The sequence below is a fragment of the Rattus norvegicus genome, chromosome 9, assembly GCF_036323735.1.
Source record: "Rattus norvegicus strain BN/NHsdMcwi chromosome 9, GRCr8, whole genome shotgun sequence".
Lineage (NCBI taxonomy): Eukaryota > Metazoa > Chordata > Mammalia > Rodentia > Muridae > Rattus > Rattus norvegicus.
In genome coordinates, this window is record NC_086027.1 from 18,113,184 (window position 1) to 18,119,663 (window position 6,480).

The window sequence follows — 6,480 nt, forward strand, 5'->3', positions numbered from 1 at the left end:
CAGGGCATCCAAGAGATGGTAAAGGCATCTGCAGCGCTGATGTGCTGGGGGGTAGAGGTTCAGCCATCCCAGATGACATTGTGTTGTCCACCATGGCAGCACCCACTTGTCTCTGACCTTCATTCATGAAGAGAACTGTTCCCGTCTGTGGACAAGGTCCTCGGCTTTCAGCAGGGGTCAATCAGCCAGTCGCAGAGGTCTTTCCTCCACCCATGGGCTTCTGCCAGTACTTGACACTCGTGCTGTGGTGGCTCCAGGTCCGGATTGGGCAGCAAGGTGACCAGATTGTCCCCAACTGGTGGAGAACCTAGTCCATGGAAGCTGACCAGTGGTCCCATCTTTTGGGACACTCTATTTAAAAGCAAAACATCAGCCACTCTATCACAGTTTAAGTCCTGGATTGGGTGATAATTGTTAGTGCCCTGATTGGGTGATAATTGTTAGTGCCCGATTGGCAGGAGTGATGTGTTCCAGGCAGAACAGGACTAAGTCACACATCTCCCAGCATCAGGTACTGGTGCACTGAGACAGGTCTTAAGCTCCACATACACAGTCTGTAGATATGCATACACATGGCCTCACCCAGCCATTTTGGCCCACGCAAGCCATTTTGGAGAGCAATTTTCTCATGAGCAAGGGATAGGGGCAGTCAGGGATGACTATGAACTAGTGGGTTACCCAGCCCACGCCAAGGTCCACTGTTCTTCGGGCAGTCCATAGGTATTGTTCGTTTTCAGTAGCCCCTTGCACTCAAGGTCTTTGGATATTGGCCCACTGGGGGGCATAGGAGCACAAAGCATTGGGTCCCTGTCCAGCACACTAGGACCAAGAAGCTCTCCAGTGGCCCCTCTTGTTCTTTCTTGGGCAGACCCTGACCCAGTGTCCTTTTTCTTTGCATTAGGCACACTGATCTTTAGCCAGGAATTCTCTTCTGTTGCCAGGTACTATCTTCCTAGGTTCCCTAACTACTGTGGCCAGTATATGTTCCTCTCTCGTCTTTTATCTCTCTTTAGCTCTCTAACTTCTTCTTAACTTTCTATCTCTTCTCTTCCCTAGCTTCCTGCTCTTTTTACCTCTTTCTCTTTTAACCTTACTTTCTCTGTAACTTATACTAACTCTCAGCGACTTAGCTTAGCCCTTCAAATTTCTGTAACTTTCTCTTCATATCCTTTCCTTATCTTAGCCAGATTGGTGGGGCATTTTCCAGCCCCTCAGAGACCCACCCTTGGAGCCTGGCGGCAGACCTGGAGCACTCCCTACCTTTAGGCGTATTGAATTCAACAGGCAGAAGTGAAGGCCTTGTATCCATGTCTGGAACATTCTTTCTGGCCTCCAGTAGGATTCCGTCTTTCCTCAGTGGTAAAGAAGACCTGTAACAGTTACTAACAAGCATCTCAAATGGGATGCTGAGAAAACAAGAGAATCTTGAGAATAGAGGTCCACTGAAGAGGGCAAATAGCATTTAGTCACACAGCTAAGCCAGGATGCTTTCTTGGGACAAAAACGCCTTGTGTCTGTGAAACAGAAAAGTGAGCAGAGGGGCAGCCACATCGAGAACAAAAAGAGAAAGAAGAAAAGAAAAGAAAAAGCAGAAGTTGGGGATTTAGCTCAGTGGTAGAGCGCTTGCCTAGCAAGCACAAGGCCCTGGGTCGGTCCCCAGCTCCGAGAACGAAAAAAAGAAAAAAAAAAAAAGAAAAAAAAAGAAAAAAAAAAGAAAAAGCAGAAGAAGCGGCCAGGGAAGGGGGCCTTAGCGCCTTTGGGCATCACCTCGGCCAGCAGAGGGCGTGCTATGACAGCGGCGGGGTTTCCAATGGAGACTACAGCCTCACAGTGTCCAAGGAAGAGGCCAGTCCTGCCAGGGGACCTCGAGGCCTGGTGCTCGTGCTGACCCCTAGCCCGACCTCCGGTCTGGTCCCCAGGGACAGCAAGCAGCAAGCAGGGCGGGCTGCACCTTAAGAGCAGCATCATCAAGGTAGGTAGGAGACCCGCTCCCCTCCTTGGACTGGTTCTGCCCGCCCTCCCCCGCCCTGCGAAAGCAGTGACAGAAGGAGGCAATGCAAAGTGAGCCCATTGGGTAGGGGAAGAGAGGGTTCAGGGATGTATGGAGAGCTGAAGCAGGGATTGGAAAGCCTATGGCATTGGGAAAGAGTGGAGAGGTAATCTGGAGTGTGCATGAGAGCTGTGCTCTGACATCCCCAGAGCAAATTGGGGCTGTCACCTCTCTCCAGTTGATTTGGAATTAAATGGCCAGTACCTGCCAGGGCAGGATAGGCTTTTCAGAGGCAGCTTAGCCTGGTGGCACACTCCCTGTAATGTTTCCATTGTATGTTAAAGGACAGGGATCAAGGGAAAATATTTTCTAAAAACCTTAGGCAATGAATGTATTATTTAATAGATTTCTTCTGATCTACTTTGTAATTGGTTGCCCCTTGCAAGAGCTTGTATTTGGAGGATGTAAAATACCCTCCTTCAATTACTCGGAGAAAGGGAACATAAACAGAGATTTCCTCTTTTTTAGCCTCCAAAGCTCTGAGAGATTACAGTTCTGCATAATTTAATTCTTTCCTACCTGCTATGAGCAGACCTTCAGATCAGCAAGTTCCGTTGGAATGGTTTTGCTTGTTTTTGTTTATTTTCCATGGTGCTGATTAGAAAGCCATGAATTGTTTTGTGAATTTTAAATTTCAAGAGGTGGCACCCAGAGTTTATGGTGGTTTCCTTCACACATTGCACTGTAGTTGCAACATAAAAAAAAATACTTCTTGTGACAAGAAGTGGAAAAAGAAAGTTGATGAGCTAAGAAAAGTCGAGCCTTGAGCCAGATCAACCATTTGGCTTCCTCAAATATGGAGCAAGCATGGAATGTGGCTTTTTCAGAATCGAGGGGGTTTTTAGGATAGGGCAGTGAATACTGTCTGGTGCTAACCCGTCCCTTTTGTTGGTGACAACCCTTAGGAGACAGGTCAGAATGTGCCAACAGCACAGAGTTGGCACTGGTGGTATTTGAACTCAGAAGTGCTCAGGAACTGTGAAAGTTTCTCTGTTATCATCCTGGAGCCATCTAGTGAAATAGACCACTGTGATGCTGTGTAAGAGGCCGATGTGAGGGCTGGAGAGATGGCTCAGTGGGTAAGAGCACCAAGTGTTCTTCCAGAGGTCCTGAGTTCAAATCCCAGCAATCACATGGTGGCTCATAACCATGTGTAATGAGTACTGATGCCCTCTTCTGTTGTGTCTGAAGACAGATGCATTTTCTGACATAAAAATAAATAAATCTTACAAAAGATTGTCATCTACTGCAGTTTCTATGTGGACAGGGCACAGTTGAAGGGCTTAAAGATCAAGTACATTGTCTGTCTTTAAAGATCAAGTGTATCACCTAACTTTTAAACCAAGAAATGTAGTGTCTTTTTTGCTGCTTCTGTACCTTTTAATGATGTATCTTTTCTCCTAGTATGTCGTTTGTTTCCATGATAGTTGTTTTCAAGTGTATATGATTATTGATCCTATTTGCAGAGCTATTCAATATTTCTCTTTCATTGGTTAAATATTTGTGGTGAATTTGCATTGTGATATCAGTAAAATGCTATGTGAAAATTTTAGAGAATATACAGGTTTGGGTAATTATAATAACCTTTCCCCTCAAGTGGTGGCCTGTTTACACATTTAAAAGACTGGAATGTATTACGATCCATAGCAGGATTGATTGGGAAGCACAATGGACAGCGACAATGTTGTTCTCTTTGACAGTTGTGGGAGCCAAGAAAGAAGTGTGAGTTGCTTTTTGTGACTTACAAAATCAAGACTGAGTATCATTACGGTAGAAGCCCATGGAAAAAATAATGAAGTTTTCATACATCACCAGTTAAAGAAATGGTGCTATTGCTAATATTGAATCCTGAGTTCCAAAATTATGGTTCATTTTTTTATTCCTCAATGAGGCTTTTTATTAAGTTTTTTATTCACCATTACACCCTTAGATGCACAGTGCTAGGATCGTAGTAGGTGCTCAATAAATCTCTGACCATCGGGGAGGAGGAATCATAAGAAAGTATGTATTTTCTTTAAGTTCTGTTAGTTTTGGGAATAGGTGGTTTTAGGTTGACCAGTTATAGCTTGGTATCTTTTCCAATATAAGACAACTTGACAGAATCCCATTTCTGGCCATTATGTTCAACCTATTTTTCTCTTAATCATTCTTGAAAATCATGGAAGTAATGTGGAAAATTCATAGTACCTGCAGTATAGCAAAAGAGTCCAGTCTAGATAGGTAAGCAGTTATGTTTCTCTATCATCTGATGTCTTAAAACATTTAGATTTTAGGAATTTGGTGTTGTGTTTTCCAAAGATACATCTTATAACATACAGATAACATCGTAATAGAATAAAGGAATCTTTTGATTTAGCACAAAATTCCATAAAGCAATGACTACTGCACAGCTCTCTTGAACATATGAATTACAGAAATTATATTTCACTTTTTTAAAGAAATAACAAAAGTACTTAAGGTTGAAAAAAGCCCATTGGAAAAGGTCCCTGTGGTGTTTCTCTTTGGTTTCTTGTGCTCTTTCTACAGGACAGCTTTAAGAAGTCAGGGCGGTCAGGTAGTCATTGTGGTCAGGCAGTCATGAGCAGATGGTTAAGCGATGTGCCAGGGCCCCATAGGCCAGTGAGCCTGACTGAAGAGCAGAGTCTAGGCAGTGAGCCAGGCTGAAGAGCAGAGGCTAGCCATTGAGTCTGACTGAAGAGCAGAGGTTAGCCAGTGAGCCTGACTGAAGAGCACAGGCTAGCCAGTGAGCCTGACTGAAGAGCAGAGGCTAGCTAGTGAGCCTGACTGAAGAGCAGAGGCTATCCAGTGAGCCTTACTGAAGAGCAGAGGCTAGTCAGTGAGCCAGGCTGAAGAGCAGAGGCTAGCCAGTGAGCCATACTGAAGAGCAGAGGCTACCAGTGAGGCCAGCTGAAGAGCAGAGCCTAGCCAGTGAGCCAGGCTGAAGAGCAGAGGCTAGGCAGTGAGCCAGGCTGAAGAGCAGGGGCTAGCCAGTGAGCCTGACTGAAGAGCACAGGCTAGACAGTGAGCCAGGCTGAAGAACAGAGGCTAGCCAGTGAGCCAGGCTGAAGAACAGAAGCTAGCCAGTGAGCCAGGCTGAAGAGCAGGGGCTAGCCAGTGAGCCTGACTGAAGAGCAGAGGCTAGCCACTGAGCCTGACTGAAGAGCAGAGGCTAGCCAGTGAACCTGACTGAAGAGCACAGGCTAGCCAGTGAGCCAGGCTGAAGGCTGAAGAACAGTGATTTTAACCTTTATTTCTAAGTTCTTCAGTTTTCCTAAAAGACAAAAGTCTGCCTCCATAAAGTTTGACTTAGAAGGTTCTCCTTGCTCTCTTCTTCTTATCTCCTTTCCTCTTGGTCTTATGACACAATAATTTCCTTACTCTCAAGGCCTTACTCTCAACGCTATGCTTTACTTCTATGTTCTTCTTGAGTTCTGTTCTCTTCAGTTCAGTTCTGTCTAAAAAGCTTTCTCTCTCTTTGTCCTCAGCATTTGTATATCTTTCTGAACACAGCATCACATGGTGAAAAGTTCAGCACAAGTTTGCACAGGAATTCAAATCATAAGTTGGATAATCAGTTTACAACAGAGAATGTTTACATGCACATCCATGAAGAGTAATCATCAGGATAAATCATCACCAGCTGTCACTAGCCCTGCACATTCATGGAGAGTTAAAAGATGTAATTTTTATGAGAAAAGAATAAGTGAAATTACCTATAGGCAAATCCAGTCAATTATTTACGTTCAGTCTTTGCACCTATAGTAAATCACTCATTCCCTTTTTATGAACTTTGGTTAATTGGTTTATACCCTCTTAGGATGGGCTCTAATTTGTAGATCCTGCTTGGTATTGCAGAAGCAATTCACTCATGACACTTTAAGAATGGCAGAGTTCTCAATGCAATTTTGATTACGAGAGAAAACATAATAGCATTCTCATTATAAAAGCTTAAAATTACTCATCTAATTTTAGGAATTTTTATAGAACCATCATTAGGAATTAAGACATCATCTATTTGTCTATACATAATCACTTCAATACAATACATCTTCGTTACTCTGTGGGGATCTTCTCAAAAGAGTGGGGTAAAGAGCATGACAAATACAGAGGCAGATGCTTGCAGCCAACCATTTAGCTGAGATCAGGGTCCCCAATGGGGGAGTAAGAGAAAGGATTGAGGGAGCTGAAGGGGTTTACAGCCCCATAAGAACAACAATAAGAAACACCCAGAGCTCCCAGAGCCGAAACCACCATCCAAAGAGTACACATGGACAGACCCATGGCTACAGCTGCAAATGAAGAAGAGGATGGCCTTCTTGGGCACAAATTGGAGGAGAAGCTCTTGGTCTTGTCAAGGCTTGATGCCCCAGTGTAGGGGAAACCAGAACAGGGAGGCAGTTAGACCTGGGTGGTTGGGTGGGTGGTAACAA